The sequence below is a fragment of the Poecilia formosa genome, unplaced genomic scaffold (genome assembly GCF_000485575.1).
Source record: "Poecilia formosa unplaced genomic scaffold, Poecilia_formosa-5.1.2 Scaffold47, whole genome shotgun sequence".
Lineage (NCBI taxonomy): Eukaryota > Metazoa > Chordata > Actinopteri > Cyprinodontiformes > Poeciliidae > Poecilia > Poecilia formosa.
Window position 1 is genome coordinate 2,366,728 of NW_006799986.1, and position 10,710 is coordinate 2,377,437.

Consider the following 10,710-nt stretch of genomic DNA (forward strand, 5'->3'; position numbering starts at 1 on the left):
TGAATGAATGAATTTAACACAGGAGTGACGCTCAGCAGAGCTTCATGATGCTATGAGGTTCAGCTAAAAGCAGCGTTCTGACTGTAAACCCTTAGAGAAAACAGAACTTGCCTTGTTATCCAGATGGTTTAGGAAACTGGAGTACATTCCTGTGGAAAGTTCAAAAGTGCTTTAAGAACCTGGGATTAATAGAAACCTCTGCCAGCAGCCGAGGTGCAAGAACGTCAGATTTAAACCCTCCGAAGTGCCGTGAGCATCATGCTGGCAGCTCGGCGCTGAGCACACCGCAAGGAAAGTACAAATTAATATTTAGGAATCTTTGGGAAGGTTTTTTTAGATTTTCCCTAAACTTTGAAACATTTCTCCATCCTGATTTAAAGTTGGCTTCAGTAGCATGAAGACTGGCACATTTGCGGTAAGCTGACTGTGATAGAAAAAGCCAGGCTTTGTTCAAAGGTTTCTGTCTGTGGTTTTATGAGGTGAGGTGTGGTGCTAACAAGAAAATGATACAACATCTGTCAGTGCAACTCTAAAGCCTCTTCAGTGCCTCTGTGTTTCCTATTTACATTTACGATGTGTGCAGCCGGCGGCTGGGCTTGTGGAGCGCTGTGTTTACTTTAACGCACCGCTGATGCTGATGGGACAGTGAAGGAAGGAACCGACCCAGGCTTTACGGTCGGAACACGTTTTCTCTCTCTTTTCTCCTCACAGCTCTGTACCGTTTCATGGTAGACGTACAGGACCGCCTCATCTTTTGTTAGTTAAAAACCAGAACCGTCTCTGTGTTTCATTCAACCTGCGGACCAACCTGCAGTCTACTGTGAAGAGCATGACAGATTGTGTCCACCTGTGTTTCATCTAATGTCTGTATAAGTGCAGCTGTTCTGTGAAGGCTTTAGAGGTTTGGTAGAAAACATTAGTAAACAAACAGCATCATAAAAACCAAGGAAAACAAGAAACAGGTCATGGAGAAACTTAGGGTGTTTTCCCACCTGGTAGTTTGGTAGATTGGGTTCAATTGAGGATCAAAACTTCAAACATTTGTTACATTTCCAGTTGCTGTTTCTCTTTCACGCTGCTCTGCTTCAAACAAACCAAAGCCTTTCATAAACCTGTCTGCCTCCTCGCCTGTAGAGGCGCTGCACCAAGAACCACCGGAGGAAACAATACAGAAACCTCTGAGGAAGACACTGAATGCAACTTCCTTCTTCATGAAATGTAAACAAAAATGGGGCGGTGTCAAACTTTAACGGTTGCAGGATTTTCCTTTTGTTGTTGGTAAAAGACAACTAGCACAAAACACTCATGTTTGTTTTGGTTGTATTTACCCAGAATGCCATGTGCTGCAGTTCACTTCCTGCTTTTGGAGCGATCTCCAGCTCGCTTGGCGTTCACATATGAATTTGAACCGTATACCAGAGTTCACTTCAACTGAACCAAGACTGAGGTTTTCAGGTGGATCAGAGTTCGATTCACTCCTCCACAAACGAACCGGACTTTCTTGGCAAACTGGAGTTTGGTTAAAGACAAGCAAAGTGTGAATGCATCAGTCCTGGAGAAATCTGAAGCAAGATTAGGATTTAAAACAAATCACTGTTGAATCTGTCATCTGAAAACTGGAAGCCCAATGCAAACCCACCGAGGCCATCCACCCGAACTCAGAGCGGGGAGCATCGATCAGAGGAACAGACGGGCGATCCCTGGTAATCTGGATCGGCTGCAGAAGGGGGATCTGTTGACAGGATGACCTTCAGTCATGCTGACTCCATAACCTCCACATCTGTCCTTGGAAGGAAACCAGGCAGCAAACATGTGGAAGCCGATGATCTGCTCAGATGAAACAAAAACTGAACGTTCTGGTCAACATGCAAGTCTTTTGCCGTTGTCATGGTGAAACATGGTGGAGGCAGCATCATGTGATGGGAATGGTTTTCTTCCATACAGCTGCAGCTGCAATGCAAAGATCAGTGTATTCATGTGTTAAAAGTCCAGGACTAAATAAATCAGAACCTGTGTGAAGATGTAAAAATGGCTCTTCAAAGATATTTTCCATAATTTGCAAAGAAGAAGAAGCAAAAATATTCAGTCACAAAATGAGCTGAGCTGGAAGACATACACCAACAACAATAAAAAATAAAAAATCAGTTGTAAAACAGTTGGCTTCACAAAGTACTGAAGGGAGGGTCATTATAATTTTAGATATTTCCTTTTGGACAAAAAAGTGTTGCACCTCAATTCTGGTCTCAACTAAGAACTACAAGAAAAATCCTAATAAAACCAAATCTGTGGTCATGATGTGAAAAACGGAGGAAAAAGTCAAACGGCTCTGAATACTTTTTGTATTAAATTATTGAGCAAATTATTTTTTTTGATGGTTAAAGAACCCATTTAGCTCAACTAGGCCTTGGTGACAGTTTTCTATTATATCATCTGTCAGAGAATAGCATTAGCTCAGCGGGGGGCTCCTAATTGGACCGGAGGGTTGTTGACTTTTTCCATGATTTCGACCCGGGTCACACAAACCTGTTTCTGTGTCGCCTGAAGGAGGATTTATGACAAATCAATTCCATCATTTCTTGTTTTTCTTCATGTTTTAATCTCAATAAGTCAGAAAAGATTAAAGGAGATTTGATCGATTAGGTTTAAACTGTAATAATTGTTTTAAATAACGATAAATAACGTGTCCTTGAGTGACTGGTTTATGCAGAATGTGTTTGGTCAAGACTTGTTTTCACATTGTGTGTGAAAGGAAGGAAACTCTTAACTTCACTCGTTCTTAAAACAGGCAGAGCTGCAGGTTTTTAAGTCTGCACTTAATGTTGGTTAAAAGCAGGAAGTGAAATAGAGGGACAGAAAAAAAGCGGAAGGGAAAAGAAAAGAGACGAGCTTTTGTTCAAATTTCCTCCCACTGTAGGCAAAAACACCATTACAGGTCGCTTGTTTTTACAGCCTATTTTATCACCAATGTAATTCCACCGTCATGACGTAGCTGCTTGTTTTCCTTTTCGGAGCACATTCCCAGCTAACGTGTCACTTTCTCCCAAACACACGCAGACGGGGCTGAGGGGTCATCTCATCTGCAGAGTGAGCTCTGCTGGCATAAAGGGTCACGTCTGGTAGCCTGAACATGCAGCATCACGCTGACGGTGCGGCACAACTCCAATATTTATTTGCTTATGTGCAAAACAACCGACACCTCGAAGCAAAGCACCAGAGTTTTCCTCCTAGTGATTTCTCTGTTATTCTGCAAGACAGTGATATGAACTGAGCACATTTGTAGATTCAGAATACATTTTGCTAAATCCTCTGAGCTTCAAGCGATGCTGTCAGAAAAACAGGATTAGACTTCAGGTTACTGTTCTTTTATTTTGCCTCCTGCAGCCCATTATTAAAGATTACCTGCTCTTAGAAGAAAAAAAAGAAATTCACTGAATTTTACCCTTTCTTTTAACCTTTCTTAAAAAGAATAGAATCAACTCACAGTGCCTTCAGCATAAAATCTATATTTAATGTGAGGGAGGCAAGTTTTAAAAAATCCACTGTCGGAAAAAGTTTAAATAGAGGATTTGACTGTAAAATGAGTAGATTTTGATTGTTAAGACTTCTGTGGCACAGAGCCTGCAGCTGCAGGCCACTGATGGATCAATGGATCAGATTTCCAGTTGGTTTGATTCTCCTACCTGTGGAAAATGTTTCTAATCAGGCATCACACAGATTCAGTTTAATTCAGGTTTATTTACATAGCGACAACAAACATCTTCTCAAAGCACTTCAAAAAAAATTATAATTTCAATTCAACTCCACACATATTCCAAACAGTACATTAAGATAAATTAATTATTCAAATTGGTTTTAAAAGTTTCTGTCTAAGGAAACTCAGTAGATTATCGAGTCATTGAATTTACAGCGATCACTCAGACTGAGGATGCATGTGGTGACAGTGGAGAGGAAAAACTCTCCTTTAGCAGGTGGAAACCTCCAGCAGAACCGAAACCCGGGAACGATTCGTTAATGTTTGTGTTATTACAGCCAAACAAAACGTCAGACCAGCTTCTATGGAGACAGAAAACAAAAAGCTAACAGTTCAAATAACAGCAAATAATGCAAATTGGAGAATAAAGTGAGAGAAAGTGGTCAGTTTGTAGCTTAGCCTACTGGACCAGCAATCAATCGATCAATCGATCAATCAATCAATCAATCAATCAATCAATCAATCAATCAATCAATCAATCAATCAATCAATCAAGCTTATTTATGCAGCACATTTTGTCAGTTCAAAGTGTTTTACATCTTGAAAACATCACACAGTCACCAAATGTGAAACTGTAATAAACATTACATTTCGTCAAGTGCCATCATTAAACTCCTCAATAAATATAAAACATGTTGATCCATTTATGGCGGTTCACCTGCCTCTACAGGTGGGTTTTCAGTCTGGATTCAGAAACGTGGTTCCAGCTGAACTTCAGCTTTGCTAGCACAGAAACTCTGAAGGATTTTTGTGTCTTTTGTTTCCGGTAGCGCCTCTGCTGCAGGCTGAAGCGGTGCTCAGATGTAAGGCCTGGCCGGGTTCGTGAAGAGGTTGCCCTCTCATAAATCTGTCGGCGCCGTGGCACACAGTAGAACCACGGCTGATTTACACCCTGCAGGGAATGATAGGCAGGCGCGGCGGGTCGACAGCCCCTGCTCCGCGTCTGGACGCTGCTGCTCTTCGGGGTTAGAGGCTCCGCTTGATGCTGTCCAGGGAAAATAAAACTCTCTGTCCAGTACACAGCCGCCACCGAGAGCTGTGGCAGGGAAAAACACCGGCTTTCCATGTGCTGAGCAGAACCACACAGCCTTGGACAGGAATACTAAATGATTAGCTTATGGAAGAAATGTGTCGTCTGCTTGCTTTCTACGGGTGTGTGTTCTCGGTGAGTGGATGTGTACTGTGGGTAGACTGACAGTGTGTGAGTCTGGAAAGTGTGACTATGTATGTGGGAAGTGTGACAGTCCCTTTGGGTAGACATGTACAGGAGCACTTCTGAGTGTGTGTGTGTGTGTGTGTGTGTGGGTGTGTGTGTGCGTGTGTGTGTGTGTGTGTGTGAGTGGGAAGGAGTGTGGGAGTTTGAGTGTGACCATAGGTGTGTGTGAATACATCCATGTTTTCTGGTGGGCGCTTGTTGAACACAGGTGATCCACAGTGTGTGTGATGTGTTCAGGTTCATGTTTAGAACATGCATGCTGGTTTGAGGTGTTCCTGAATGTGAGTTTGTACACACTGTGCGGGTGAGAGCGGAGTGGAGGACCAGCTGGTGTAGCGTTACCTCAGTATTCCCACAACAAATTATATTCACTTGTGATCTTAATAAACTGGTTTCAGAGTGCAAGAAATGATTATGTTCTGCGAACATGAAATATTAGGGTAATTTAACGACGAGCTTCGCTGCTGCGTTTGATGCACAATACACACAATCAGCACAAAGTGACAGCCGCAAATTTAGCTTAGAGAAACTGTCAAAATAATACTAATTACAGGTTCAGATTCCCAATGGAGGAAGTCTTCAGTTTTAACTTCCAATTTGTTTTTTAATTTCAGATTGGGAAGATTGTTGGTATTTCAGCAGAATGTATTAAAACTAGTTAATAACTGAGATGTAATGAAAAATGCATCTAATGCGTTTTGGGTCCTTTCAATCATTACAAACCAAAGTATTTCTCTCAGTTGGCCGGTGACTGTTTCCATCAAAAACTAACATTTGGAGAGTAAACTAGTGCCCCCGTTTTTCACAATTTGTGGAAATTTACGCAAAATCAACAGACCTCTGCATTTTTTTGCACTAATTCTTACTTGTGAGTTTTTTTTTTGTTTTTTTTGCAAATGTTCAGCAAATATGGTCAAAAATATCAGGTTTCCATTACTGCTAACTCCAACCTGCAGGTGGCAGTGTTTCTTATTCCCGCTTCTCTGCTGCCTCAGTCTTTCTTATCGATATGGTGACAAATATTGAGCTATTTTAGTTCTTTAAAGAATAAAAATGTTTGTGTTTTTTTAATACGTAGATTTTGGAAGAAGTTTCAGGAAAAAATATTGCAAAATTCCCTGTAGATATTTCTAGAATAAAACCTCAAAATCACTGAAAAATAAAACAGAAAAATAAATCACCAACCCCTGGAGGGACTGAAACTGTAACAGCTGGAGTTTTGTGATAATTTCTGATTTTTGTTTTTAAACTATGACTTGAATCTGGCATATTAATGTCAAACTGCACCTGTAAAACAAAGCTTTATAAATATTTTAATAAGAATCTATCTGGACATGTTCACAAGGGACTGACTGCATAAATGTCAAATTGTTAAATTGTGTTAATTTGATGCATATTTCTGTAATTTTGTTTGATCGGCTTTCAGAAAACGAAACATAAACATGGTCAGTGTTCAGTTTTGTGACGCATAAAAGCATCTGCTTATTTTTACTGTTCATTTTTCTCTTTTTGTTTTACCAGAAATCCATCCTGGTTTGAGGTTATTCTCACATGAAGGTCTGATCATGTCTGAAGAGCTGTAATAAAGATGTTTCTCTCTCTCTCTGTGTGTTCATGCTCAGAAAAGCAGCTTACTCATGTTGAAATATCCGTGTTCCTCCCATGGGGGCGCTGTTGTGTTACAGAGAGCACTGAAGTGGAAGGAGTTTTTATCAGACAAAGGGAGAGATATGACAAATGCTATCACACACACACACACGCTCACAGACAACATGAGAGCGAACAGGAGCAAAGCTCCCCCCCCCACCTGCAGCCAGAATGCACCTTACGCCGCTCGGCCCCTGGGAGGGGCCCGCTGCTGGAGCGGCACCCAGCTGCATTGTTTGGATGTCGGCAGCTTTTCCCAGGGTTTGTCCTGCCAGCGGCTGCAGCCCGGCGTTTCAGCTCCAGCGCCGGGGCGCTTCCTGTCATTCACGGCCGCTTCCTTCCTTCCTTCCTGCGTCCAAACGCCCTGCTGCTCCTGAATCAGCCCGGCATTAACGCACAACGACGCTGAGGTTTCAGGTGAAACTACTGCTGATTCATCCATTCACTTCCATCACAGTTTAGCCTGTAGGCTACAATAAAAAACATCAGGAATGTAAAACTAAACTGTTTTATAAATGAATGATTTTTGGTCATGTTCATCACTGGTTTATCAGTTGTCGACTGTATGTTGTTTAATTACTTTATATTTTTGTATTATTTTGTTGCTGAAATGTACAAATAAACTTAATTAATTGATTAAAATAAAGGATAACACAGCATGTGAAAACCTATCAATATTTTCAGAGCCAGCCTTAAATAAAATTATTGATTTCAATTATACCATATTTTTTTTCTAAATATAAATACTTTCTGAATGCTGTGTTAAAGTACTAAAACATTCTCATTTGCATAGGTTCCATATGAAGCTTAAACTAAATAAATCCTGAAGTAATTTTATATAACCATCTGTTGATTTACAGTCGGTGCTCAAAGTGTTAATTACATCCTAAACTGTAACTATTCCTCATGGGGAAACATAAAGGCTGAAAAGAAAGTTTTCTGAAGCAAGCAAACATTTTTTTCATGACATGATGCCACAATCCTTTGAATTTGGCTCCTGAAAAACAAACGTGTGCTGGGTCTCCTCCCGGTGGACCTGCCACCAGTAAGGCATCCTAACGTGACACCATGACGCCTCATCTGGATCCTCACAGTGTCCAGCAGCATCATCTGTTCTCTGATCACCGGGCCTCTTACAGACCCTGCTGAGAAAACTCATTTGGTTGCCTGTACCTGCGATCTCATTCTTCAGGCACGACCCAAAGCTTGTGACTGTAGATAGCTGATAAATCAAGACTCCAGTTCTTCTTTTGGACTGGACCATGACATTTAAACTCCTCCACAGGGGCAGGACCTCTTCCCCGACCCAGAGAAGGCACGCTGTCCTTTTCCGGGTCTCGGATTTGGATTTGGAGGCACAGATCCTCATCCCGGCCGCCTCACAGTCGGCTTTCACCTGCTGCTGCAGATTAAGGTCTGATGAAGCCAGTAGGACCACATGAGCCATGCAGTGCTAAGGCTAACAAGGTAACTTTAGTGACTTCAGAAGAGGAAGTTCTGAAACAGTTTAGTTTGAGTTACCAGACCAGAATGTCATTCTGGTCTGGTAAAACGTTGGGAGTAAAGCGTTGACGTGAATACCACTGCACTTTGGGTTGAGAAGCTGCTTCATCTGCTGCTGTCGTTCATCCAAAGTTTTTTGTTGTTTTTCGTCTCACATGATTCAGAGGTTCAGCAAAAACCTGCCATCAGTTGAAATCAGGTGAGCTGCAGCAGAGAGCCGCCTCTCTGAGGGCCAGAGCTGGAAATGCTGATGCTTCATGTAGCGTTTTAGTCACCAACTGTGCTTCTCATGCTTGCTCATGGATAAAGCTGCATTATTGTTATTATATATAGAATATACTGCCAAAGGCATTCGCTCATCTCTCCAAATAATTGACTTCAGCTGCTCCAATCAGTTCCCTGATCCCTGTGGATGACATCAAGCACCTGGGCATGCACACTGCTTCTACAAACATTTGTAAAATAATGAGTCACTCTCCGGAGCACAGGGAGTTTCAGCTTGGAGCTGCGATAGGATGCCACCTGCACAATAAGTCCAGTTGTGACTGTAGTGGTTTTATAGCAAAGTGGAAGCAATCTGTGATGATGGCAACACAGTGGCAGCGCGGGGTCAGCGGCTGCCGAGGCACACAGCCAACAGAGGCCACCAAACCTCTGCAGTCCACAAACACGGTGCCATTTAGGCCAAATCAGGACCACGAACGCTCTTAAAGGGCCGGTTGTTCCAGAATAAAACCTGTGAACAAACTGATAAAATATTAATGAATTCAAACTATCTTTTCACATCGTTCAGTCCCTCCAGGATTTTATGATTGTTTTTGTGATTATTTGCAAAAAAAAAAAAAAAAAATCAACGTGTTTGTTGGACTAATATAGAAATATTTGTGCTTATGTATTATGGTAAATTGTGATGCTTTTGCCATATGGATCATGGACTATTTTTGATATCAATTAAGACTGAGGCAGCTGTCTAGTCCAAGTAAGAAAGCTAACATCACTTAACCTGATGATTTTCTTGCCAATAAATCTGCAATAAACTCACAATTATGCATGAGCACAAAAAAGTGAGGATTTGTTGATTCTGCGTAAATTTCCACAAGAATTCACAAGAAACTGGAGGAACTAACTGATGTAATCTGGCAGTAAACAGATAAAAACTGATTTGATTTGATTGATAAGATATTATTTAAGCACACTGTTGTCTTGGGCCAGATTTGGGTCAGATAAAGCTTCATGCCACTTCTGATCTTCTGAATGTACTTCTTTAAGAATGGATAACCAATCCCATAAGCCCTGTGGCGCGCCTTCCCAGAAGGGTTGAGAAATCAGGTAGGAAGTTAAGATGACGCAAAAATAATAAAAATAATAAAATAAATAAGTTGAGGCGTTGCTTTTTCAGTCTTCCAGGAGCGAGCTTCTCTTTGCCTCTCATCTCCGAGCATCAAATGCGCCGAGCAGCGTTTCAAAGGAAGAAACACCAGCAAAAAACAGCAGGACTTGATTTCAACAAGAAAACAAACTTACTAAATAACAAGTTTAAATAAAGTGAGCAACTTCAAACTTTGTCCAAACAAAACTCCGTAAAACCAACAAAAATGCTGCCATTGGTGAAAAGAAAGGCTGGTCGCTGTTACCAGGCAGAATATGCTCAGAAGACTCAGAAAAAAGTTTTCAGCATGACAGAAATCCAAGATCAGCAAATCAGAGACTGACGGGTTGCAGCAGCAACGCCACAAGTCACCGGTTTTTACTCCTGTTTTTGTAGATTCCAACTTCTTTATGAGAAAAAGTGACTGAAAACAAATGCAATTCTGTCAAAAAAGAAAGTAAAACGATGTACAGTTGTTTTTGTCTGTATCACAATCACACATTGTGGGTATAAAATAAATGAAAACTTCAAGATTCATGAACACTGTGGCACAGCAGCACACATCAGCTCTGCGCCGGTGGTAAAGAATTTTCAGCTGAATGTTTCTAAAATCTTTCCACTCGTGTCAAAATAGATAAGACAGGAATCCTAACTACAGATTTAGGGAGAACTAAACAGCAATCCCTGCCAGTTTCCAGTGGACAGTTATTTCAACTGCTTTTATCGTGTTATTTCCAAAAGATGTCAGGTAAAAAAAACTGAAGAGAAAATCCTGCTTCCATGTCTATTTTGGCTAAAAAAAATGTTTGTTGTGCTTCTAGTAAAAAAATGATATGCCTGAAGCAACAGACTCTCTACAGGAGAAAATCCTGAGCCTGAGGCCTCTCCGAAACGCTCCGAAATGCTTCCAAACGCTCTGAAATGCTCCGTAACATTCTGAAACGCTCCAAAACGCTCCGAAATGCTTCCAAACACTCTGAAATGCTCTGAAACGCTCCAAAATGCTCCGAAATGCTCTGAAACACTCCAAAGCGCTCCGAAATGCTTCCAAACGCTCTGAAATGCTCTGAAACGCTCCAAAATGCTCCGAAATGCTCTGAAACGCTCCAAAGCGCTCTGAAATGCTTCCAAACGCTCTGAAACGCTCCAAAATGCTCTGAAATGCTCTGAAACGCTCCAAAATGCTCCGAAATGCTCTGAAACGCTCCAAAGCGCTCTGAAATG